The 26,875-nt window shown below is 54.5% G+C and overlaps 1 pseudogene; it reads right to left on the bottom strand.

The window, feature by feature from the left end:
* Positions 1 to 501: 501 nt before the first annotated feature.
* LOC124991323 (peroxynitrite isomerase THAP4-like) lies at positions 502 to 16,055 on the bottom strand (annotated as a pseudogene).
* Between the last annotated feature and the right edge of the window lie 10,820 nt (positions 16,056 to 26,875).

Genomic DNA, 26,875 nt, shown 5'->3' with positions numbered 1-26,875 from the left:
GGTCTCATTCTGTCTGTCCACTTGCATGTATCACACCGCACACTGGGGTGGAGATGGGAGGATCATATGCAAACTGACCACAACAGTAGAGATTCTCAAACAGCCAAAACATGTTCCACCAAGGAACTGGGACAGATGAAGAGGCTCAGTGATAGTTAGCAGGTGGCAGGTGGTGCCTCCTTGCAGGTGTGGGCAGCAGGACACCCCTGGGAGGGCAGGCAAGCCCCTCTGTACAGCAGGCAGGGGACTCAGAGAGGTTTTGGATGCAACTGTGAGGCTTCAGGAGGCAGAGTGCGAGGATCAGGAAGACAGCTTCAGCAGGGCCCCCATGCAGAATCACAAGGGCAGGACTGCACCCTGAAGCACGTGGACTGAACATCTGTTTCTCCACCTGCAGAGCTACTTGTGCTGCATGTAACTGGCTGAGGGCAGTTTCTGGCTGTAAGAACTCCTGCTAGACACTAGGAAAGGTGACTCTGGGTCCTGGGTCCTCTCTGAACCTCAGGGGACAGTGGGCAGCCCTGCTTTGTCCAGGCTGCTGCCAGGCGTGGTGGGCTGCAGCACAAGTGGATGGACAGCAGATGGAACAGACAAGGTGGGCATGGCCAGGCCTGGGGAGCAGTACACAACGGGCAGCATCCAGTAGCCTGGGCTCTGCAGGATCTGCAGAGGACAAAGGGAGGCAGCCCACCCAACATGCTGGACCCAGGTGGAAGCGGGGAACACAGCCTAGGAATAGTTTGGGTCAGGGTGTGTTCAGGAGGCCTTAGGCACTATTCCTGACCACAGGCAGCATGACCCCAGCCTACCTGTCGGTGCCAGGTGGATAAACAGAAAGCCCCCTCCCCTGTACACACCTTGAGGACATCAGGTTCAATGGAGAGAAGCCAGACACAAGAAAATGGTCCCAACTTTGGAAGTGTCCAGAACTGGCCTGTTTGGAGACACAGATGAGTGTCTCTTGAGGGCTGGGGCGGGTGGGGACCTGGGGGGCACCAGGTTTCTTTTGATATGTGAATATGCTCTAAAATTGACTGTGGTTACACTAAAAGTCACATAATTGCACACTTTAAGGAACTAATTGCTACAATATGTGAATCATACCTTTAAAAACTGTAAAAAGCATGTCCACAGGCTGAGTAGCAGATGCATGGAAAATAAAAATTAAAGGGCACATAGAAGAAGTGGATACTCTGCAGATCCTGCCCCATCTTCATGGAGCAGGGCTTTGGTGCCTCAGACCAGCAGCCCAGTCCTCGGCTAGGCCCAGAGCACAGGGCCACCAGGCGAGATGCCCAGCTCTGGACCTGGCAGTTGAGCCAGTTTCCAGCAGCAGAAGTCTCCTTCTTTGGGGTCCCCACAAAAACCTCTCTCCCCTGGGATCTGCATGGCACACCCAAGAGGGTGCATCATGGGCCTGTAGCCTGCAGCACTGCACACCTGCCTCTCTAGTGGACCCTGGGGTGCCTTCTGCTGGAGGAATAGGAGCCTGTTTCCTGCAGACCCACCTGCCCCTGTCCCTTTCCTGCCTTCCCTGTGTCTCTTCTGTGGGGGTCTCAGCTGCCAGTGCCACTCTGTGCTCAGTCCTCCTCGTGAACCTGGCTGGGGGCAGTGGTGGGACCCCCAGCACATCATGCATTTAAAGAAACCTCATAGAAGAAATGCAAAATCAAAACAGAAAAATATTAGAAAGCAACTTGGAAGGAAAAAAGGAATAGAGAAAGAAGAAAACTAACCCGTCACAAGTACCTCAGTGAGAAGCTGTGTGCAGGCAGCACCTGCAGCTCCAGCTATTCAGCAGGCAGGGGCAAGAGGAGAACCCCTGGCAAGAGTTCAGGATCAGCTGGGACAGCAAGGTGAGACCCCATCTCAAAAAAAAAAAAAACAAAAACAAAAACAAATGCTCTCAGAGAGGCAGGAGAAGCTGCAATACCCGTGGATGAAACCAGAGCAACATGTTTAAAAGGGCAGGTAGGAGAGGAAGAGGGAGACCATCCATGGAAACGAGCCCTCCAGCACAGCTCAGAATTCCACCATGGCATGGAGATGGTGATGAGGAAGTTTTCTGGAGAGCAAGGCAAAAGGACCAAAACAGAGAAAACAGTCTGGAGAGGTGGCTCTCACACTGAGACGCAGGCATCTCGTTTCTGGTGTATGGAAATGGGCTTAGGTAACTGGCAAGAGAGTGGGGCTGGATGTGGGAAAAGCACATAACAAAGCAGATGAAAGGACCCTTTTGAACACCGAGGAGATGTGTGAGAAAAGAGTTACCTCTGGCTGCAGCAAAGGCAGCCTGGGAAAGCAGGTGCACTCATGCCTGGGGTTGAGGGAGCACAACCTCCTCCACAAGAAGAGGAGTGTGAGTCTGTGTGAGGCTCACCAAAGGAACACTCACCAGGGGCAACAGACATACTGTCAACCCAGATGCTGACCAACACTAGCTGCAGGAATGTGGTGGGATGGTGGCACCTACCAATCCTGCAATTCCCACCGAGGTCAAGGTGTAGAACAGGACAGCGTGGGGACACTATGACCGGGCCAGAGGCTTCAGGATGCAGTAAAGCTCATGCTCAGCAAGGTCATGCACCCACAACACCTTCATTGTGAAGAAATTCCAGGCCAGGCACAGTGGTGCATGCCTGTATTCCAATCGGCTCAGAGGCTGAGGCAGTAGGATCAGGAGTTCAAAGCCAGCCTCAGCAAAATTGAGGTGCTAAGCAACTCAGTGAGACCCTGTCTCTAAATAAAACACAAACTAGGGCTGGGGATGTGGCTCAGCGGTCGAGTGTCCCCCCAAAAAAATTCCAAACACATGGTCATGGCAGGGTCATGGCCTTCTGCCCAGCAGCACCTGGCAGGGCAGACAGCTCCTCACCAAGCACCAGTCCCTAACTTCCCACATCCTGGACTCCGACCCCAGCATGATGTGTTTCCATGATGATTCAAGGGGAAGATCCAGGCCTGCTTCCCACCTGTGGTCAGTCAGATCAGCAGAGTGCCGGGGTAGGAAACAGATGCAGCAGCAGAGGACACAGGCCTGGGTGCTGGCTTCTTAGGCTACACCCCAGGCCCCCACTCCGGTGCACTGCCTCCTCCCGCCGGCAAAAGAGGAACATTTTGTTTAATTGATAAAACCCAAAGCTAGTTCTCCAGATAAAATGAACAAAATCCAATTAAAACCCTGGAAGAACAGATGGCCACTGGCAAGTGTGAGGAGGAGAAAGAGGCCGACCAACGAGGCAGTGGGGCAGTTGGCTGAGGAAGAGATCTGGGAAGAGGGAGCAAGGCAGGCACACAGGACCCACAGAGGCTACCTGGCACCAGCAGCAGCCAGGGCGCAGGCCCTGCTCCCACAGCCAAGAGGCCTGACCACTGACAGGGACTGCCTGGTGAAAGCAGAGCCACTCAGAGCACTCTACCTGGACTAGAAGGAATGCGGCTGGGGAGGCCATCACAGGAGGACCTCCCTGTCCCGCTGGGCCCACCCTTTTGGACATGCCCAGTTCCTGCATGGGCTGCCTCAAGTGGAGAAGCAGAGTCCTCCAAGAGAGGCTGCAAAAGCCTCTGGAAGCCAACCCCCCACAAGGCCTGCGGACTGGGAGGGTGCCCAGCAGCAGAGTGTTCACCCAGCACCAGGCGCCAAGAGCTCTAAGCACACTGGCCACACAGCCGCCAGTCCCGCCAGCCCCGCCAGCCCACCAGCCCCGCCAGCCCTGCCAGCAGGCACTCCCAGGCTAATTCACACATTCGATGTGACCTCCATGTAAATGTTTGGAACCTCGAGTCTTATTCAGAAACCCATCCAGAAAGGGAAATGCTCAATAAAAAGAACCTGTGGAGAACACTAAAGAAAGAAATTCAAGAAAACCTCAGAAGATGGAAAGACCTCCCATGTTCCTGGATAGGCAGAATTAATATCGTCAAAATGGCTATACTACCTAAAGTTCTATACAGATTCAATGCAATTCCAATTAAAATCCCAATGATGTACCTCGCAGAAATAGAGCAAGCAATTATGAAATTCATCTGGAAGAATAAAAAACCTAGAATAGCTAAAGCAATCCTCAGTAGCAAGAGCGAAGCAGGGGGTATTGCAATACCAGATCTTCAACTCTACTACAAAGCAATAGTAACAAAAACGGCATGGTATTGGTACCAAAATAGACAGGTAGATCAATGGTACAGAATAGAGGACATGGACACAAACCCAAATAAATACAATTTTCTCATACTAGACAAAGGTTCCAACAATATGCAATGGAGGAAAGATAGCCTCTTCAACAAATGGTGCTGGGAAAACTGGAAAACCATATGCAATAGAATGAAATTAAACCCCTATCTCTCACCCTACACAAAACTCAACTCAAAATGGATCAAGGACCTCGGAATCAGACCAGAGACCCTGCATCTTATAGAAGAAAAAGTAGGTCCAAATCTTCAACTTGTTGGCTCAGGATCAGATTTCCTTAACAGGACTCCCATAGCACAAGAAATAAAAGCAAGAATAAACAACTGGGATAGATTCAAACTAAAAAGCTTTCTGTCAGCAAAGGAAACTATCAGAAATGTGAAGAGAGAGCCTACAGAGTGGGAGAATATCTTTGCCAACCATACCTCAGATAGAGCGCTAATTTCCAGAATTTATAAAGAACTCAAAAAACTCTACACGAAGAATACAAATAATCCAATCAACAAATGGGCTAAGGAAATGAACAGACACTTCACAGAAGAAGATGTACAAGTAATCACCAGATATATGAAAAAATGTTCAACATCCCTAGTAATAAGGGAAATGCAAATCAAAACTACCCTAAGATTTCATCTCACCCCAATTAGAATGGCGATTATCAAGAATACAAGCAACAATAGGTGTTGGCGAGGATGTGGTGAAAAAGGAACACTCATACATTGCTGGTGGGGTTGCAAATTAGTGCAACCACTCTGGAAAGCAGTGTGGAGATTCCTCAGAAAGCTTGGAATGGAAACACCATTTGACCCAGCTATCCCACTCCTTGGCCTATACCCAAAGGACTTAAAAGCAGCATACTACAGAGATACAGCCACATCAATGTTCATTGCTGCTCAATTCACCATAGCCAGATTGTGGAACCAACCTAGATGTCCTTCGGTTGATGAATGGATAAAGAAACTGTGGCATATTTATACAATGGAATATTACTCCGCAATGAAGAATGATAAAATTATGGCATTTGTAGGCAAATGGTCGAAATTGGAGAATATCATGCTAAGTAAGATAAGCCAATCTCAAAAAACTAAAGGACGAATGATCTCGCTGATAAGCGGATGAGGACATATAATGGGGGGTGGGACGGGCTAGCATTAGGTTTAGGGTTAGGTTTAGAGTTAGGCTAAGGAGAGCAGTAAGAATGAAGGAAAGAAGGACTGTGTAGAGGGAAAAGAGGGGTGGGAGTGGTGGGAGGGGTGGGAGGGGTGGGGGGGAGGGGAAAAATATAATAAACATCATTACCCTATGTAAACGTAAAAAAAATAAATAAAAAAAAAAAAAAAAAGAATTGAGGATAAAATTATAAAAAAAAAAAAAAAAAAAAAAAAAAAAAGAACCTGTGGATAGAGGCACTTGGGACCCTCCTGCAGACACCAAGGGCACAAACACCCCAGAACCTGCACGGAGTGTCACGGGGACAAGCTGCACGCCCTGCGGTGGCATCCATGAGGGACCCTGCTCACCCCCTAGAGAGCCAGGACTGCAGCAGTCACAAGGTGCACCCATCTGGGAGGTCCGGGTGCTAACTGTAAAGGAAGCCATGAGAGCACAGGAAACACGGAGCAAGAACCCAAGCCATGGAGAGAAAGGAAACCTGGCGAGAAAGGTGGCTACAGAGAAGCTCCCACCACCAGACAGGCCAGAAAGCAGACCGCAGGTGAACAGCCACAGTTGGCCACGTGTCCACCCACACCAGCAGCAGCACGACCCCAGCAAGTGTGAGTCCTCCACCAAAGGCTGGATTCAAATGTGAACAAGGGACCAACTGCTGCCATCAGACTCAAAGCATCAGAGTGAGGCCAGGGACTGGGGTGGCAGCAGCACACACAGGAGTGAGCCAACCTGTGACACAAGCACAAGGGTGTTCATGAGAGGGAAGCAACCTGGCAACCACCTGCCCATCAGCCAGGGAGGAGCCAGGAGGTCCGGGAGATGGGCTCGGGGGAGGAGACACAGGCACCTGCAGAGGCCCTGCTGGCCATCGCACACACACCACAGCTATCTTGGGGAGGGCTGGGCTCACCTGCTCCACATGGGGCTCCTTGGTGAAGGAGATCCTGGCGATGGAGTGGGACACGATGCACAGTTCCTGCCCATTCACCTCACCCTTCTCCACCTTCACAACAACTGCGAGGAGTGGAGCTCAGCTGTAGCCTCCCATTCTGGCTCCAGAGCGCAGCTTCCTCCCCACAGGAGGCTGGCCTCTGAGTCCTTCTCCCTCCACAGAAGGCTGGACTCTGAGACTTCCAGCACAAGGCCCTCTTGCCTGCACATGGCCTTCTGGGTTTCGAGTGTGTTACAGTACAGGATGGGTACCCTGGGGGGCTGGCCTCTGCAGAAGTGCTCTGAACCCAGCCCTCCTACCAGAAGCCCCACTGGAGCACTGTGGGGTGGACATACCCACTGACTTCCACCCACTGCCATGCCTACCAGGGCCTGAACAGCTCCACTCTATGCTGGGTGCATCCTGAACATTCAGGAAGGGAGCAGTTTTGGGGCAAGTGGGCAAGGTCAAGGTCATGCAAGCTTTTTGAGAGTAATTTCTTTTTCGGTACTGGAGATTGACCACCAGGGCTTAGGGCCTCACTAAGTTGTTGAGGCTGGCCTCTAACTTTGGATCCTTCTGTCTTAGCCTCCCGAGTCCTGGGGATTGCAGATGTGTGCCATGACCTGACAGTCTGAGTGACTGAAGTAATGAAGGTGTTAAGGGTGGCTGATGAACGATTTCAGAAGGACCTCAAACTGGGTCAAGCCAGACTTCCAGAGAAGGTCCTTGCTACCAGACTATCCTCCTCAGGAGCCCTGCTCCTCAGGAGGGGGCCGCAGCCCCTACACACACCACGCATCCATAGTCCCCGAGCAAGCACACCTGGGAGGTCATCTGCAAGGCCCTTGGCCCTGCTCCACTGGGTATGGGCATTACCTGTGTTCTGGGTGCTAATGAAGGCCACCTTGTTGGTGTCAGGCTTGAGGCAGATGAAGCCACACTCTCTGTGCAGGGGTTTGCGTGTGCCGGGTGGAAGGAGTTGAACCTGCAGGAAGTCAAGACTTGGGTCAGGCACCGAGCTTGCTAGCGCCCACACCTGGGTGCAGAGGTGCCCAGCAGCAGCCCAACACACAAGTGGCCTTGGACCCTGCTGTCTCTGCCCCTGCAGGCCCTGGGGTCCTGGCTGGCTATCACCATTCCCAGGCCTGTTGTTCCCCACCTTCCACCCAGTGCTGTCCAATGCCCATGGGCAGTGGACAGCTCTAGGACCTCCTTCTGTTGAGCCCAAGTCCAGCTGGTTTATGTGGTGGAGACAGAGCAGGCACGGGTTTCTGGCCGGCACACACCCTGTGGCAGACGCAGGAAGAGGGACACAACTCTGCTGGGCAAGCACCCAGACCAAAGCCCTTTCCCTGCATGGCTTAGGACGCCACGCTGCCTGCGGCCTGTCTACAGCTCTCATGGAGAACTTTAGACAGGTCAGGCGTCATCGGCTGGGCTGGGCCTGGGGTGCCTGTGTGCAGGATGCACACTGCAGAGTCCAGGGCACATGCGTGCCCACCTGTGCTGGCACCAGACCCCACTCTGCTGCTCTCCCATGACAGTTACAAGATGGACTTTCTGATCCTCTGATGCAGGCCACAGTTCAAAAGGCTGACAACACTGTTCTGCATCATCTCTACAACCCAGAATCCCACTGCTATGGGTTGGACTGACAGTTGGCCCCTTGTCAGTACACCCTGTGGACATCTGGTCCTTCGTCAGTCCACCACTGCTATGCGGACTGTGAGCAGATGGGCACGGCTGCCATGGGGGTACATCTTCCCTGTGCTCCCTGCCCTTCTCTGTTTCCTGACCCCACCATGAGCTCCCTCTACGGAAGCCTTCCCCATGACACGCTGCCTCATCTCAGCAATTGAGAAGGACCTCTGTGAACTGAGACCTCAGGGACTTGAGCCCCACAGACTTTGCCTCCTCTCAGCTGCCCTCAGGTCTTCTGGTCACAGTGAAGCAAAGCTGACTCAAACACTCCTTAGGGTCACATGCCCTTGTCTGCTCAATGAAGAACGCCACACTTGGGCCCAGCAGTGATGCCTATGTCCAGCAGCCTGGGAGGCTACGGTGGAAGGATCCCTGAGCCTGGTTGTGAAACAGTGTTTGTAAACAAGATCTTCTAAATCTCTCTGAGAGTGGATGTATTATAAATACAAGTGGAGCTTCTAAAATCTGAAACTCAAAATAGCATCATGTCAGGACTCAGAAATGCTTAGCCTATGGAGTATTCCAGATTAGGTTGTGCAACCGGCAGTCTGTGCACACATCCTAATCCAACACTGTGCAACCTGGAACAGGTATGGTCCTGAGCCCCAGGCTGACTCGCTGCCTCTGTCACACAGCAGAGGCTGGAGGAGCACAGGGCCCTCTCATTCCAGAGGCCTGGGAGCCTCTGCCTCCTCCAGAACAGCAGGGCTCTCCTAGTGAGTGTGCCGTGGGACCCAGCTGAGGACCTCACTGTGGCAAAGACTCTAAGACCACAACTCTAACAGAATCCTCAATTCCCAACCAGCTCAGGGCAAATCAGGAGGAAAGCCACACCCCTTGTTCTCAGTGACACTGGGGTGACTAACTTCCACATGGGAATTCAGCTTGAGATCAGATGAAAACAAGCATGCACTTGCTCCACGCTTGGTTTACAGCAATGACCCTGGGGTCTGCCTAACACCTTCACACACATAATGGACTCAGAAAGATCATGCCACCACTCCTGCCTCAGATGGCCTGCATGTTCCTGCTGGACCCTCTCTGTTCTGGATCAGCCTAGAACCGGAAGCCCACCGTGAGGGATTATGAGAAGTTGAGCATGGGCTGGTCCATGTGGGAGATGTGCACCTCCTCCTGGTACTGGAAGGGCTGCAAGGTCGGGCAGGTCCCAGCTCCCAGAGAGTCAAACAACCAGGTGCCCAGGACAGCAGCTCCACCACTGGGTTCATCTTGGGAGGCTCTGAGGACAGAAGGACAGCAGTCAGCAGCCTCCTCCTGTGCACCTTGCTGAGCTTCCTGTGGAGAGGCACACGCCATCAGAGCACACCTCAGACTGGCACCACTGGCACCAGCTGTGCCACGTGGTCAGAACCTCATGAGTGACCACAGAAACACAACCCAGAGGAGCCAGGGGGCCAGGGCGGACAGCAGCTCCTGCATGGAGTTAGGGACCTGGAGATGCAGAGTAGGGGTGTAGGGCTCAGGGTCTTCCCCAGCTGTGTGTGGGAAGCCAGGGATGCAGCTGGGATGAGAGGCTTGGGGGTGGGCAGCAGTGGGATGTTGGGTGGTGGGGACTGAGTGTTGCTGAGTGACTTCGTGTGACACGAGGTCAGCAGGGTGAAGTACCTCTGCATCCCCCACCTTGGACTGCCCATCAGGGCTGCCTCTTGTGGGCCAGGGCTCTTCCCAGTGCCTGTGTCTGAAGGCTGGAAAAGAACACTAGGGACAGCAGGAGTGCAGGGGGCTCCGCCCACCCTCCAGGCCATCTTTTAGGAGCCTGGGCAACAGGCACAGGAGCCCTGGGCACCAACCACAAGACAGTGGAGGTGGAGGGGGTGACTTGGCCAGATGATAGGAGGGGCAGTGGGGGAAGGGCCAGGTTCCGGACCCCCAGGTCAGAGCAGGTGGACATGGGATGGAGGGGCTTTGAGGGTTTTGGCCTGAGCTACTGGAAGATGAGCTACCATGCTGACCTGAAGAAACAGACCAAGGACCAGCTGGAGACCCAGTGCTGGAGGCCCCAATGCAAAGGCCAGCACCTGGGCACCTTCCTCCTGGTTTTTCAGGTTGACTGACAGCTGCTCAGCACTGAGAAGGGGTATTCCCCTCACACCTGGGCCTTCCAGACTCTGGCCCCATGGCAGGCAGGGCTACCGTCACAGCCTGGCCTGCCTCCACATCAAGCAGGGCCAACTCACGAGGCCCTTGCCTGAACAGGCTGAGGTTGAAGCCCTGCCTGTGGCTCTCACCAGCTGACCTGGTCCTCAGGCAGTGCTGCAGCCCAGGTGTGGGCCAAAGCAGCAGCCTGGGCACAGAGGAGTGGACAGGGGCTGGTCTACCAGTGATTCAGTCAGTGGACTAGAATCTGACCTGCTGCCCCTCACAGAGTGGTAACCTGCAGCCTTGACTCCCAACACACACCTGAGCCTTCCAGGGAGAGTAGCATAGGTGCCCTGCTGTGGCTCTTCACAGAGGCCAGCATGAACCTGTAGCACCAGGGGTCAGTGCACCCAGGCACTTGGCTGGAGGGCAGGGAGCCTGACCTGGAGGCTCAGGAAGTGCTTGTCCAGCCCTGCCCACACACTGGAGGCTGTAGCTCATGTGAAAGCCGTCCTGTTGGCCAGCAGGCTCCCCAGGAGGTCCTGGGTGTCCCTCTACTCAGCAGGCCCAGGCCTGGGATGAGCCATGCCTGCACCCAGATGGGGAGATGCACAGTAGCAGCAGCAGAGCTGGACGCCACTCAGGAGGCAGGGCCAGGGTCGCAGGCCAGGAGGGACCACATCACTCACTAAAGGGACATCTGAACCCACGTCTTAGTGGGCACGACTCCACCTTCCCCAGACCTGAGGTCACCCTCCCTAGGCAAGAAGCCCACCCAGCTGTCCTCATCTCTGTCCCTCTGATCCAGCACTAGGTCATGCTGCAGCTGGCCAGAGGCCTGAGGGAGACTTGTTCCCAAAGCCTAGAAGGCAGTCCTCAGAGACAGGGTGAGGAAGACAGAGCCTGAGACACACTGGCATCTGAAAACCATCCACAAGTCAGAGTTGGAGAGAAGCAGAAGAGAGGCAGTGACCTCGCTCCTCTGTCCCTCAGTCTGTCTGTGGTCATCCTAGGGACATGACCAAGTAGGTCAGAATGATCTCCACCTCTTCTGGAATTAACAAGAAGAATGCTATGATGAAAGCTTTTCCCTGATAGGTCACAGAATAGAATCCACAGCCACCAGAACGTGGGGGCTGTGGGAGTCAGCTGGGAGAGCCAGGGTATGGCTGGAAGACAGAGGGAACCAGGCCAGGGCTGCTGGAGGCAGGTGAGTGGTCCCTGTTCACCAGAGGAGTGAAGAGTGGGCAGGCAGTGGGGAACAGCCCCCATGACCCTCTAGGCTGCTAAGAATAGAGGCTGGGTAAGCTCCACATCTCCTGAGGTGCAGGGCAGGCCAGCATCTCACCAGGCAACATGATTGACCCTCAGCAACCCACTGGTCCCAGACCCGTGCTGTCCTTGGCACTCAGAGCAAAGTGTGTGTCCACCCCTGGTTTATCTATTCATTCTGAGACAGGGCCTCAGCCTCCTGAGTTGCTGGGACTGCAGGTGCACATGCTGAGTGCAGCCACTTCTGTGAAGAAAGACCAATCACCTGAGTGCAAGAACTCAGGGAAGAAAACACAGGTAGGCCACAGGCTGGAGGATGCTGGGGAAGGAGGAGGAAAACCAGCAGGAACGCCATGCACAGGGGTCACGGGGCAGCGCCCAAGACACCCAGAAACAGAACTGAGAACAGCAGGCAGACCAGCACTGCTTTGGGACGAGAAGCACACCTCCTCACCAGAGCCAGGAGCTAGCTCTTGTCACCACCATGGGCAATCGCCCTCCCAACTGATGAGAGGTGAGTGGACGCGGTGTCCAGATGACACAGCCAGGACCCAGGTCCTGGGCCAGCAAAAAGACCCGAGCACACACCACACAGGCCTGGCCACACTGAGGGACTGTGGGGGCTTCTCCACACAGAAACCTTGAGGCAGATGCCAGGCATGGGCATCAGGAAGGTGGTGGTCCCTGAGGTGTGCTGAGTGCCAGAAGAATTCCCAGCTCCCCAGTGACCTAGACCATGGCTGGAGACCATGCTGGAGACAGGTCTCAAGTCAAACATGACCAAAGTAAGTCTCCCACCTTACGCTAAGGGCCACTAGGTGTCCAGGCTGCGAGGCTCCACTCAGGGCCTGAGTGGCCCAGCAACCAGGTTGCCAGAGCCATGACCAGACGAGGTCATTTGCTGCTCTAGTCTTCAGATTGTCAGGAAAAACCAGAAATATTGGTTTGGGGATAAAATGCCCCAATTTCTAAAGATTTTTCCGAACTAAAAGAGCTCCTCCTGTTGTGGTGTGAGTCACGTACCCTTGTCCCTGGCTATCCTGTCCACCAGCCCAAGGAGTTTGGTCTCATGTCATAGGCGGGTGAGGCAGGCCTGAAGCCCCACAGTCAGGGCCAGTGGTGCCCACTGGCTGCAGTGTGGCCTGAGGTCAGATGCTGACCCAGGAGTTTCTGCTGCAGCCCTCCTAACTCCTAGCAGAGGCTCATTGGAGGAATCTGCAAGTACACGGATTATGGCAGGGAGACAGAAGAGATGCAGGAGCCCATGGGGGTGGGGGTGTAGAGGGGGAGAGTGGGGGGCCTGGGAGGGAATGGAACTGTGTGACAAGGCCTGGGGGTCTTGTGGGCATGGTGGGGGCTATGGGTGAGGCCTCAGCTGGGCGGGACTCTCAGAATCCAGGCTGCCAAGGACCACAAGCATCTTGGTGCCCAGCTGACCCACGTGGATGGTGGGAATCAGGCAGGGCAGTGTACTGCCCCTGGGTGAGAGCAAGGTTGTGCTCTGTCCCATCAAAGTTCTGTTGACACTGGGTGGCCAGGTCTAAGTGAAGTCTTGATGACAGGAGCTGTGCCTGGGGGCTCAGGTGGGGAGAGGCTGCAGTTGGAAGCCCAGGGCCGGCAGGACAGAGTTGCCAGAGCAAGGGGAGCTGCTTCTGACGTCACATGGTCAGAGAAGCGCCCAGACGCAAGCAGGAGGAAGCCCCTGCACAGTGCTGATGGCAGGAGAGGTGGGCAAACTCAGGAGAGATAAGGCAAGGTGCTCAGGCCTGTGTCAGGGAGAGCGGGAGGAGTGCCTGGACATGGTCGGCACTGGACAAGGCAGGTGGGTAAGGTGCGCCTGTGCGCCCACTGAAGTCCAGCAGGTCCTCTAGGAGGCACAGGCCCTGGACCACTTGCAGGCACCATAGAGCCCTCCCAGCCTCTGCTCCACATGGCCTCAATGTGGACACCAACAGCAGGCTGGGCAGGGACACCTGAGCCTGGGTCCCTGGTTCCCCGCCCGCCCCCACACCCTAGGTCCTGGCCACTGACCCTCAGCCTTGTTCTCATGAAAGCAGGCTCTGGCCTGTTGGTGTCTGCCACGAGCTGGGACTGGGTTGGGGCTCTGCATGGTGGTGGGTGTGGGGACAGGAGGGGGCTGGGGAAGAGCAGGACCAGCCTGAGATGGAAAGCAGCAGCCAGAGGGTGGTTCTGGGAGGTCCTGGGGCAAAGGGGAGGTAAAGGGTATGGGGATCCCACAGCACTGCCTTTCTCCCCAGGGGTCTGCTGCCTCCTAGGGTCCAGGGAGAACCTAGGCCAGCTGCCCTGACTCCACCCATTGCCTCATGCCCTTGTGTTAGTGTCCTTGGCCCCATGTGGACTATGTGACCTGCAGCTGTTTCTTGATCTCTCTGATCCTGGGAGAGTGAGGGTGTTGTCTGCCCCTCCCATGGCCTGCTGGCTCTCAGGACACCCCTCAGGCCAGCTTGTGCCTGCCTATCACACTTCACCCCAGCCCTTCCCAGGCTTCATGGGTGGTGGGCTCTTGGCCTGCTGGCTTGGGCAGGCCCTCTCGACCTCTACCTGTGGAGTGCCCACACTGGTCTTGTACACTGGCCCTCCAGCTGACTTTCCTGCCAGGAGTGCAGCCTGCCAGGCTCCACCCTGCTGGGAGGCTGCCACCCGTGCTTCCTCTGCTGTAGCCACCCTGAGCTGCAGCTCCCAGGCTCCTGCCCCCCGTGACAGGACAGCCGAGGCCTCAGGAAGCAGCAGCCACTGCTGCTGGTCTTGTGCTTCCCTGGGGGCTTTGAGTTCACCCTGCTCATTTCTATTTCTTTTTTTCTTTTTTTTTTTTTTTTACTTTTTTAAATAACATTTTTAATTAAAGTTTTTGCAAAGGTAAAATATTAAACTTAAAATAGGTATTAATACATGAAAATACTAAGTTCTCTAATTGTATTCCAAGATGGTCTTTAAAACATAATATCCCATATATCACAGAAGAGCAACCTTGATCTGCAATTGTACAGAATGAATTTTGCAAAAATAATAAATATATTTATGCCCTTACACATAACAGTGTGTACAACAGCAGTTGACAACAGTAGCTCAGAAAAACCCCCAAGTTGTAGCCCTGTGTATACCAGACTGATTTAAGGAAATCTGACTGAAAGAAAGAGTAGTTAGTAACACAATAAAATTCTTCCTCTAAAAGAGAAGGAATATAGCTTGTTCATCAAAATAAAAAAAATAGTTTGATCTGTACTTCTTAAACCACAGAAAAATAACAATACACTAAGGCAGGATTCCTACCTTTCAGAGTAATTTAGCAAAATAGAAGATTAAAATGCAAAACTAACACAAATCCGTGAGGAAACATATAAAACTACTTTTTAACCAACAAATTCAAAATTTGCTATAGCTGATTCAGACAGGTAGGTGGGAGACAGGCATTATGAAATTAAAATATACAAAGACAGATCGATAAAATATTACATTGCACAAGAGCTCAAAAAAACAGGCTGGGGATATAGCTCAGTTGGTAGAGTGCTTGCCTTGCAAGCACAAGGCCCTGGGTTCAATCCCCAGCACTGAAAAAAAAAAAAAAGCTCAAATGAAATAATCTGAAATATAGGAATTTCCTCAGGTGAAAGAAAATGCTAAAGTTATAAAGAGAACTCCCAAGAAGTAATTATGTGTTCTCCTATACATGGCATATTTCCCCTCTAATAATAATAGTAAATTATTGCTATGATAATAAAAAAATCACTCTTAGAGGGAGAAAAATCTTTTTACTTCTCCATAAGAGGAAGAAAAAAAAATCCTTGACTTTCACTGTAGCAAAAGAAAACCTTTATAAAAAAGCTATTATATTTTCATATTTTCTAAAACCAGGATCTATTTTGCTTATGGAGAACACATTTTCATCACTAGACACAAAGCTCAACTCTTGTTGCAATCATAGAACATGAGTGGCTTTGATTTTAAAAGCCAACAGTGCAAATTATGATGATATTTAATTAACAGAAATGTGAACATCTCAAAAAAATATAAAAACTTATCTAAAGATCGCCCTCATATAACAGATAATTTACTCTAGAAATGAATTGCACATGGAAGAGTTGTTTTAGCCACATGCGAAGCTCTACAGAAATTAAATGTGCTATCAGGCTCATTTCCACTTCTGATCAAAAATCAGCAGTGGTTTTATTTCTCCTGAATATAAGAGTAATATGTTTTACCACAGAAAGACGAGAAGACACAGAAGAAGTACAGGAAGGACTCTTAGAAACCTTTACTAACCAGGTGTCTCACATAAAGCCTGGGTCAAGGAGCCAGGTGTGGTGGGCATGCCTCCCACTCTGTCCCTGCCACTCGGAGGCAGAAGCAGGAGGACAGCATGTTCCCGGTCAGCCTGGGCAAGACCCAGTGGCAAGGGCTGTGGAGGTGGCCCAGTTCCTAGCGCCTGTGTGTGTATGTGCATTCATATGAAATAAAGGTCAGCTTAGAATCTGTTTCTCCAAGGATGATGTCAAAATGGCTGGGGTGCAGCTCTGGCAGAACTTGATCAGCCCTCCAGGTCCTGGGATCCACCCCATCCACACACACGCAAGCCAGCAGGACAAATCGCTGTCCAGCACCACTAGCTGTTACGCAAAGATGGGCTGGACCTCCTCGTTCCAGGATGGCTAGTCCCACAACTGCAAGCATGGCAGCTGTGTGAGCACCAGAACCTGGCCAGGCATGTGGCCTCTTAGCAGACAGCCTGGCAGGTCCCCAGGGTTAAACATGGAGTTTCTATATTACCAGGCAGCTCTAGGCAGAGGCCTAAGAGACCTGGAAATGGGCAGCAGCCTTCTTCATCCTGCCCTAGAGGTGGGAATGGCCCACAGTTTCCTCTGTTGGTAGACAGACATGGAACACTGTTCAGTCATGGACAAGAGTGACCAGTGCCCTGCACCAGGGTGGCAGGACCCTGGGCACCATGCTGGGCACCCTGCTGAGTAAGGCGTGTTGGACAGGAATACCCTGCACTCCAGGTGGAAAAGTAGCTAAGGAGTGACCAGTGGGTCAGGGGACACAGGCATGGTCTGGAGTTGGACAGTTGTGGACTGTGTGGATGTACAGGAGGCAGTATCCCACTTCTAATGGTCATGTTCAGCCCTGGGCAGCACTCCTGCAAATGCCTGTGGCTCAGCTGTGCCAGTGTGGCCATCCACAGAGTGCACAGTCCTCTGCAGAACAACCTCGGATCACCCTGTTGGGCCCCATGGAAATCCTCCCCTTCACCCTCCACTGCTGTTTGTTGGAGGTCCGGGGCTCAGTGGGCACAGGAGGTACAGTCTGGGGTTGTGACTGGGCATGGTCAGGAGGCCCTGTTGCCCTGCTGTCCATCCATGAGCAGAGCCCTGGGGTGGGAGCTCAGCTGTGGAGGACCAGGACCCAGCGGGCATCCTGGCCCCTTGGCAGCTGACCTATGGGGCCAGCTCAGTCAGGCTTGAGACTTGGGTGTGGCTGGACAGGGGAGGGTTTGCACAGTGCATGGTCTGAGCTCAGGGCTATTTCTTTGTGTGGAGTTGAGATGAGTAGAGCAGCTTCACCTACCTGAAGTGGCAGTTTGATGGCATTTGGTACACTGGTGTGTTGACCCCCACTTGGCCCACCCCGCCAAGCCACTGACCTGCTCTGGCTGCAGGCGCTGTTCTGGATGCTGCACATGTGGTCTTGCCCAGTGTACATACTGTGCATCTGGATCTTTCCACTGGCCTTTCTGAGGCTTCCACTGTTCATGTGTTTCTCTCAGTGCTGGGTTGGAGCCCGGGGCCTGACAGCTATTGGACAGCTGCTCTGGCTGGGCCCAGTCCCAGCCTGTGTGCGAGTCTCAAGAGGGGTTTACTTCGATTTGTGAACTGACTTGGTGTGCTCAGGAGAGCCGCTGGCCCGGGGCTCAGGAGCACTTTTCCAGGGCCGTGGTCTGTCTCCCCTGAGGTGGCCCCAGCTCCGTTCTGCCACTCAGTTGGTCAGTTGTCTGGGAAAGGTTCTTTATGTGGGCCTTGTCTCCTTCATGAATGGATGAAGGGGCTGTCCTGCTGCAGAGGGACAGGTGTGTCCCTCTTGCTGTCCCTTCGTGCAGCCGCAGGTCTGCTGGGCCCTGTGCTGAGGTGCCTCCCTGGGGCCTCTTCTGTCCTCGGGCTGAGCACCTTGTCAGGTGGGTGGGACTGACCCACGGGAGATGTGGCAGGCTCTCACCAGGGCATCGGCTGGCCAAGAGCCCCTGGGGCGAGGGCCTGCAGGAGGTACCTGGCTCCTGTCACTACCTGGGCATCTCCCACTGCCAGTGCCAGACCAGCAACTCTCTCTGCAGGCATCACGTGGGGCAAGGTGGTATCCCTGTATGCAGTGGCTGCAGGAGTGGCCATGAACCGTGTGTGACAGGCACAGCCCACAATGGTGCATGCCCTGGTGAACTGCCTGGGGGAGTTTGTTCACAGGACCTGGCAGCCTGGCTGAGGAGGCGTGGTGGATGGGTGAGCCCCTGAGTGCAGGGCTGTGGGCATGGCTTGGGGTGCCAGGAGCCAGGGCACTGATGCAGGGCATGGGAGAGTGGATGACACTGGGGCAGCACCTAGCTGGCTCCTGCTGTGTGAATCCTTCATTGGCTTGTTTCCTGCCCCTCCCCATCATGCCCTGCGCCAGCTAAAGACCTGTGAACCCTAGAAGGTGGCCAGCAGAGCAGGCCCCTGGCCTTGGGAGAGGCAGGACTCTGGCCCCCTCAGTATTGCCCAGAGTACCCTCTCTTCCTTGGATCCCAGCCTCACCCATTGGAGGAGGGCTCATGGCCTTGGGGGTGAGTGTCAGAGGCAGACACTCCGCTGTATCCATGCTCCACTGGCCACCTGGGCCTGGGCACACTGTGGGTGCTGCTGGGCCTGGGCATGAAGTGGGCTGCACCTGTAGAGCGGGTGGTGGGGCTCAGTCTCCCCATTGCTGGGCCTGTGGTCCCATCTGGACACTGGGCTGCTTGGGGAGGGTGTACTCCCTGTAGAGACCTGAGGCTGCTGACCTCCTACCTCTTTCCTGCAGACCCTGGCAGGCCCTAGTGCCCAGGAGGCCAGCAGGGAGTACACCGGGCAGCACCGAGGCCAGTCCAGGAAGCGGGGCTAAGGTGTAGGCATGTACCCATCCCTCCTGAAGGGCCTCAAGTCCAGGGTTCCTTGGCTTCTGGAAAGCCCAGCCTCTGCTCCCACTCCAAGCAAGGGTCCAAAGCTGTTCAGTGGCCCTGTGGGATGGCTGTTTGAGGCTCCTCTGGGATGGCTGGGAAGCAGGGGGACATTTGGGAGCCCTGGTGCAGGTGACCTCTCTCCTTCTCCACACTGAGCCCTCCCTTCTGCTGATCTTCAGGTGCCTGCAGTCCAGTCCTGTCCCCTCCCCAGGCAGCCTGGTGCTGACTGTGTGGCTCGTGTGCTCTGGGCCTGTGGGGCTGGGCTTTTCTGACAGTCCTCTCCTCCCTCACAGACTGACATCCTTAGGTGCGTGGTCAGCACGGACCCTGGCCTCTGTGCACACTGACTGGTGGCCGTGCTCTACAGTTTTGGCTGCTTCCTGAAGGCTGTCTTCTTCATGCTTCTGCCAGAGAGATGAGCTACTCAGCTGGGCAGAAGCTGTGGCTTGGCCCCTGGGGTCCACCCCCAGAGGCCAGCAGCACCTGGGAAGCACCTCTCCCCTCTGAGTCCCATTCCTCTGCAGACCCAGACCCCTGGGATGGGTAAGTGGAGAGGGGCTAACTTCAGTGAGGCTGCAGGCCCTCTCCTGGACCCCTGCCAGGAAGTCAGGGTCAGCTCCCTGCAGCACATGTTCCCTGATGCCTCCAGCCCCTGAAGGTCCGTCTCAGGACACAAGCTGGCTTTGGTCCTTGTGGGCAGTAGGCCCTGCACAGTTGGTCTGAAGGAGATTGGTGTGCTGAAGCTGGAGAACCGAGAGCTCCTACTGGTCTGGTCAGTAGCACAAGGCTCCCATGCTGGTGCCCTCACCCATTTCTAGAGGGAGGGAGTGTCCCTGACCATGGTGGGTTCCAAGCCAGTGTCATGACCAGTGGACCTCTGATCCCGTGGGCAAGCAGGACCCATTGAAGCTTCGCATAGTAGAGAATGATTGTGAGCCCTGCTTTCCCTGTGCCTCCCTCATCCGGCCCCCTGAGGACTTGACGCCAGGAAGCCCAGCCTCTGGGGTGCAATAGAGGCCAAGGCTGGCCCAGACAGAGTTCTGCAGCCCCAGCAACCCAGCCCAGCCTTGCTGAGCAGAAATCTGTGCCCCACATGGCTGCTTAAAGTACCCTCCCCTCTGGCTCCTGTGCCCACCCTGTAGCTGCACCTGCCCCCAGGCCCCAGTGGGAGACCACGTGCCATGTGGTCTACCTGGTAGAGCGGGTCTGTCAGGAAACAGCCCCAGGGTTGTATGGCATTCAGGCCCCATTGAGGGCACAGACTGGAAATAAAGTCCAAACCAAGGTTTTCATTTTAGTTGCCCTGTGTCCAGTGATGTTCAAGGATGCTGTGTGAGGTGTGACAGGCTCTCCGGTCTGGTCAGGTGGAAGGGTGCAGACGCCTGCTCAGTGATGTTCGAGGATGCTGGTCAGATAAAATTGTGCAAACACTTCTCCCAGTCGAAGCTCCTGACAGTCCAGGGATTGACGTGGCAGTAGAAATACAAGGGACAGGGACATTGCCATGAGAGGCTCCCAGGCTCCAGGTGACCTCAGAACATCAAGGAGCAGATGGGGTTGCCTGACTGTTCAGAGGAAGAGGAACACAGGGGTCAGACCCCACAGGTAACCGGAGGGCTATGTCTGCCCTCCTTCAGCTGTGGGATCCCCCGACCATCAGGCCCAGGACCTCGTTCCTCTGGAGCTGGATCACAGTACCAGCGAGAGCCTGGCCTTGCAGTGCAAGCCCTGTGAGGGTGTGGGCTGTGAATGAGTGGCATTCTGAGGAAGCAGGGCATCCAGGAGCCCGGGATCCCATGGAGGTGTCTGGCCAGTGGAAGCTGCTTCCCACCCCAAGAGGCAGCTGTCTACCTGTCCCAGAGCGTGGCCTTGGGACAGCTGCCCTGCAAGAGGATGCAGATTCTCTCACACCACCTGTTTCTAGACACCAGCCCTGCAGACCCCTGGAGCTGAGGTTGACATGGGACCTTGAGGGACTGTTGTAGTTTTCTCACTCATGCTGACCACTGGGAACACGAATGCAGACTGAGTGTGGGAGAAGGAGCACAGTCTGCCAGGCAAGCAGAGGTTCTGCACTCAGTGTGCAGCCCAGAGGCCTGGAGGGTGAGCTGGAGTGGCATGTCCTCCCTCCCTGCCCCACGGGCAGCCTGGACCTTGGCAGGCACTCCTGCAGAGCAAGTCCTTCGCCCAGGGCTGGCAACTCAGGTCCTCAAGCCCAAGTCCGTCTCCACAGGCACAGGTGAGGTGATGCCACTGACCAGACCCCCATAGGGCCCACAGTCATGGACATGCACCTCGATTGCACAACTGGGGTTCTGCACGGGGCCCTCTAGGGCAGGGCTGCCATCCTTTCCCACAGGCCTGCAGAGGCTCCTGGGGACCCTGGCGGCTGAATCGAATGGACCACAGTGAGGGCCTTTGAGCCCTTGTAGGGACCTTGTGCTTTGCTGTGCCACCAGAGGCTCACACATGTGCACACACCAGGACAAAGGCCAATTTGCTGCAGAGTTGCAATCATTCCCTTTCCCTTTATCCTCCTATGTCCATCTGCTTCCAGGCCAGCACAGGGCCTAATTTTGAAAGCAGGGAGTTTCTCCCAAGGTCCACCCAACTCCAGTTTGGGTCACGGGACACTGCTGGAAGGTGGACACATCACAGGGTTGAGACAACAACCGCCAAGGTTTTCTAGCCCTGCCTGGCCCTCAGGACACTGCAGCCCACCCTACCTGCCCAACCCCCGGCGCCCCTGCTGCTCTCCTGGCTCCTTCCCCCTCCTGGGAATCCCCACCTGCTCCTCTCACAGCCCCAGCTCCAGGCAATGTGGACAGGTTCCCAGAAGCCTCCTGGCAGCCATGTGAAGTCAACTCAGGGGGGACACTGCTCTGCATGACCACCAGTTGGGTGGTCTTGGCTCCGCCTGCCTGATGGGCAGCAGCCTTAGCAAAGGGTGCAGGGGTTGCAGCTCTGCAGGCTTCCAGGCTCCTGTCTGTACCTTCCGGAGCAAAGGCTGTGATCTAGTCTAGCACAGGAAGTTCTCCACATCAAGGTCCCAGAGAAGCTGCAGGTTGAAGAGGCAGAGATCAGTGGCCTGGCTCCAGGAAGAGATGGCCCATCAGGGCAGGGACAGATGCAGCATCAGTGGAACAAGCAACGTGAACCCAAGGCAAGGAAAACTAGGGACATCTTCAGGACCCCAAAGTGGACATGAACAGGTGCAAAGAGAAATGTGTCTTGGTGGCAAAGTTGGACACTCCCCAAAAAAGTCACAAATCAAATGTAACCCTTATAAAATCAGCAGAATGCCTTCCCCTGAATCTAAACAATCTAACTAAAGCTCACAAGAGAGAGAGGAGTAAAAATAGACTGGACCACCCTGAAATGTAGAAGGGTGAGGTGGAGCCCACTGGAGGGCTGGACACCCTAACAATGGTACCTGAGGGGGATGAGGAGGGGGAGTCTGGGACAACCAGGAGGGCACGCTGGCAGGAAAGAAGAGGGCCTGTCCTGTGGAGCACAGGGCCTGCTTGTGCATTGTAAGACAACCCAGGAACCTGCGGGCCACACACCTCCCAGGCTCTGCTCTGTGAGCAGGCAGAAGCCTGGGGTGCCCAGGGGTAGGGCCTGGCAAGCACTACCAGGAGCTGGCAGCAGAGTTGGATACAGTCCCAGCCTCCAAGTCCCCCAACATGGGCCGTGCCAGCTCAGGTCCTTGCCACAGGCCACACCCACCCCACAGCTGGACACAGACCTGAGCTGTCCCCTTAGATGAGGCGTCCCCAAGTCCTGGGCTGCAGCTGCCTGAGCCTGTTGCCCATCACTGTCAGGTATGCTCCCAGGGGAGGCTTCTGGAAAAGGGGTCTCCTGGTAGGTGATGACAAGGCTAAGCAGTCCTGGGGGCCATTGCTTCACCTGAATCCACTCGCAGGCACTCAGCAGCAAGTGGGGGAGGCAGAGATGACTCTGGGCTGGAGCTGGGTGGCCAGGAGGGGTCACCAGAAATGAAAGCAAGCTGTCATGGGGTAATGAATAGAACAGACACAGTGCTGGCGGTTACCACCGCCTGGCTCCTGGGGCTCCTGATTTGGGGAATAGGCCTAGACTCTGGCTCCTAAAGGTGATGGAAATGACCTTCGTTCTTTTTTTCTCATTTTGGAGACAAGGTCTCACTACATTGTGGGGGGTGGGAGAGGGGCTCAGGCAGTCCTTCTGCCACAGCCTTGAGTGGCTGGTACCACAGGTGTGGCCACTGCGCCCAGTACTGTGACCCTTTGCATTCCATCTTTTGTCTGCAACACTGTAACCCACCCTATTGAAGACTGGTGGGTACTTTAGATCTTGTTAGAAAACTGCAGGAAGAAAGAGAGGAACTTGCCTATTACATGAATTTTCTCTTGTGGGGCAAGGGGTGGACCCAGCGGGAGCTGCCCTGTTGAGCTCCACCCTAAGCCCAAGACTAAGTTTTTAAGGAAAAGACTGTGGGAAGAAATCAACAGCAGCAGATAGAAACACATGCCATCGAAACAAGAGGTAACAGGCAACATTCTTAACCACAAAAATAAAGGCCTTTTATTTGATTTTTCTACTTCACTCCAGGAGCGTCTGCACAGGACCACCTGTCAACTGCAGCCTCGTAGGTCCTGGGCAATGGAGTGCTGACTACAGCGTCACCTTCTTGTAGGTGACGTGAAGATGCTGCGTCAATGGCTGCTTGGTGGTTGCCATGGACACCATCTGTTCAAGTTAGCCTTCAGATTTCAGCCTGAATTTTTGGGTAATCTGAGGAGAGAACAAGACAGATTGCCTTGTTTGAAGGGCCAGGACAGTACTTTCTTGTTATCACTTGATTCTTTCAACTATAAGCATATTAATATTCTCACTGGGAAAAAGTGGGAAAGAGAATAGGTTAAAAAAAAAGAATACTGGGAGTAGACCAACAGGTGCTTGGGTTCTTCCCCACCAAGACTCCAAATCTGGCACTGGACAAGCTCTCTAGCAGGATGAAGGAAGGGTCAGGGCATTGTCGACCATGCTGAGGATGCCTCCAGCTACTCCCCAGTCTTGTCTGGACTCTGATGCCAGCTCAGCCATCGCTGATACCTACAAATATGTTGGAAATATTGATGGCACGTGGAACCTCTCCAACACTGGAAAAAGTACCAAAATATGAACTGAAAACTATGAAAACGCAAAGCCCCCTCAGTGGTGCCCTGACATCAGCTCTTCTCCAGGCCACGCTTGTCCAACAGCAGCAAGGGAAGCCGAGTTCCAGCCTCCACCACCTCTGCATGCCCTGGGAGTTGACCAGGGGTGGCAGGCACAGAGACAGGCTGTGGGCTGTCTGGATAGCCCACCAGCCCTCTTGGTTGAAAATGTAACTTTAACAATCACTATCCCTAAAAAGGAGCCAGCAGGCCTTCAGGGCCACAGGGCCTCTGACCTGATGCCCATCAGAGCACACCAGCTGCTCAGGGGACAGGCCAACTGATGGCCTCTGATGAGGACATTCTCCCTACTCTCTCCAGTCTTGGGAAAAAGAAGAATATGGAGCCACCAGCACATCCCAGGAATTGGCCAGCTAAGCTCCTGGGCCAGCCCCTGCTCCACAGCACTGTCCCCTGACACCTGCTGTGGCATGCCCAGGACTTGACTATGACACGTCTGTAGCCAGACAGCTGTGGTTTCAAAACTGAATCCATCTTGTGTCCGTGGGTGAAGAACTGACCTCTCAGCCTCTACTTCCTAATCTGGAAAATGGGGATAATAACACTTGACTCTGAGGGCCAAGGGGAGGGGTGGGCGAGTCTTCTGGCAAAAACCCAACACAGCTATACAATGGATGGCACCTTTACCACTAATGGATGTTCTCTTAAGCTCTCTGCAGAACCAGTCAAGGAAAAGTCCCTGCCTCTCCTTGAGCCCCACTCCCACAATCCCCAGTCCCTAAGGCCCCTTCTCCAGGATGCACTGCCCCTCACTCAGGCCAGATTCCAGGGATAACCATACAGCCCTGCCCATCTCAGAGCCATCCTCCTGCCTGGACATCCACCAAGGCCTGTTCAGGGATCCTCTGCAAAACCCAACGTGTATACTTTGAGCACTTCCTCTTCCCTGCTGGCGAGGGAGGGGGTCTCATCCTAAGGTCACAGGATGGTAGAACACATGACAGCTGACACCAGGCAGAGGAGACTGTGAGCAGGTTGTCAGTCACTTGTGTTCCCACCCCAGGGTGGGGGGACACTGCCTTCCATGCAGGGCCACATGGGGGAGCTTGGGGACAGCATAAACAGAGGCCACAGGAGGCAGGCTTTGGAGCATCCAAAGGGCAAGGATGCCCCAGGTTCCTACCAGAGGATGTGATTGGCTTGTTTGAATAATTCCACAGACTACCAGGAAGCTGAGGCCCATGACTCAGGGGTTAGCGGGAACTGCCTGCCATGCTCTGGGTGAGGAGGGGGCTTGACTGGAGGACACTGCCCACCAGAGCAGAGAGGGATGGGGGACATGCAGCCAGTGCCCATGAGGCCCTTCTGACTTCACCATATGGACAGCAGGGTGGCCTGGTCTATAAAGCAGTGATATGACCAGGGCCCAGCTCCCTGTTTTTCAAGGACCAGAGGAAATGCACACAGCAAGCTCCTAAGACCAAGTCTAGCATAGGAAAAGCACCATGACCCCCGGCAACTGCATGGTCTACCTGGCTGGCAGGTCAGAAAGTGGGTTGGGTATTGAGCCTGGGTTGGAACCCTGACCCTGCTCTTCCTGTTGTGTGGACTTGGCCTCGGGACTGAGCAAGGACTTGGGGCCTCTGGGGGCAGCCCCAGAGCAAGCATGACATCGAGTGCTCAGGCTTCCTCCCCAGCACCAACGGGAGGCAGAGAGGAGGGCTTGGGGGCCTGAAGGACAGGTCCAGCCACTCACTGGGTCCACAAGTCCACCATGTGACTTGCCCAGAGTGGACACCCCAGAGGCAGGGCTGACTCCTGGGTGGGCGCTCCCCACCCACTCCAGTCTCTATGATTGACACAGTGCCCCTGTTGGTACCCTCCTCTCCTATCCTAGGACAGAGGGCACCTGGGGAGCCCCTGATCCTGAAGCTCCTCCAGAGGCCACGTGAGTGAGACTTTGATCCCAGGCCCAGGTCAAGGGCACATCTCTTGGTCTGTGTTTGGCTTCTTGTTCTCCCTGGCACAGACCCCCGAAGAAGAGTCTGACTGCTGACCACCAGCGCTCACCGTGGGGCCCAGAGGACAGCGCCAGCCTCTTCACCTCCCATCACCAGCTGCCCTCTGAGATCCACGTCCTTGTCATCCCTCCCTGGGCCTCCTTCCCTTTCTCCCAGCAACATGTTTGCTCTTTCTCTGTCCCTCTGCTTCCCTTCATCCCCTCTCCTCCATCCTGGTACTCCAGATCTATGAGTTAGGTCCCAGATCTAAAGCTTCCTGCAGTTTGTCCATGGGAAACTCAGCTGTTCAATGCTCTTCCAAGTCCTGGGCACAGGACCATACAGAGGAAACCTCTCCTTACTCCCTCTTACCCACAGACCTGCCCAGTACGGGCAGCAGAAAGAGAAGAAGGGGCACAGGAGGGGGGCAAACTGTCTGAATTGATGACAGCCATGTGTTGAGGGGTGGGATGGGAGTGTTATGAGGTTCTGATGGCAAACAGAGAAGGACTTCGGAGGGAGGGAAAGAGGGAAGGAGAGAGAGAGAGAGACTATTCCCTTTGTGCTGCTATAATAGAATGCCTGAGACTGGGTAACTAATTAAATAAAAAAGATTTATTTGTTACCATTCTGGAGGCTCAGAAGCACAAGTTCAAGAGACCCACTTCCAGCAAGTCTTCTTGCTGCCATCATCTCATGACAGAAAGCAGGAGGGCCAGGGAGACAGTGTGTGAGGAGGGAGGGTGGGGGCTGCGCTTGCAGGCAGAGCCCTCCTGGCCTCACCACCGCCTCAAGGCCCCAGTCTCAATGCTGCTTCATTGAGAATCAAGTTTCTACGGACCACAGGGGACACACTGAGACCACCTGTGTGCACAAATCCAGGAAAGGGATACAACCAGGGGCTAGAGAACAGAGGGGAGTGAAGTCTGAAACTTCCAGGAGCCAGATTGGTGAGCACTTCACCAGCAGCAGGGAAGGCTGGTCTCCAAATCCAGATAAGCTGGTTGGCACAGCAGCCTCCCCAGAGCCTGGTGGGGCCCCACTGTACACAAGGAAACAAGACCTATAGGGGTCTCTCAAGGTTGAAAGTCACAGAGCAGAGCCAGCAAGAGCAGAGTGCACCAGGCACGTGGTGACACGTAGGAC

The sequence above is a fragment of the Sciurus carolinensis genome, chromosome 8 (genome assembly GCF_902686445.1).
Source record: "Sciurus carolinensis chromosome 8, mSciCar1.2, whole genome shotgun sequence".
Taxonomy (NCBI): Eukaryota; Metazoa; Chordata; class Mammalia; order Rodentia; family Sciuridae; genus Sciurus; species Sciurus carolinensis.
Note: the sequence above shows the minus strand (reverse complement) of the source record. Positions and strands in the feature narration are given on the sequence as shown.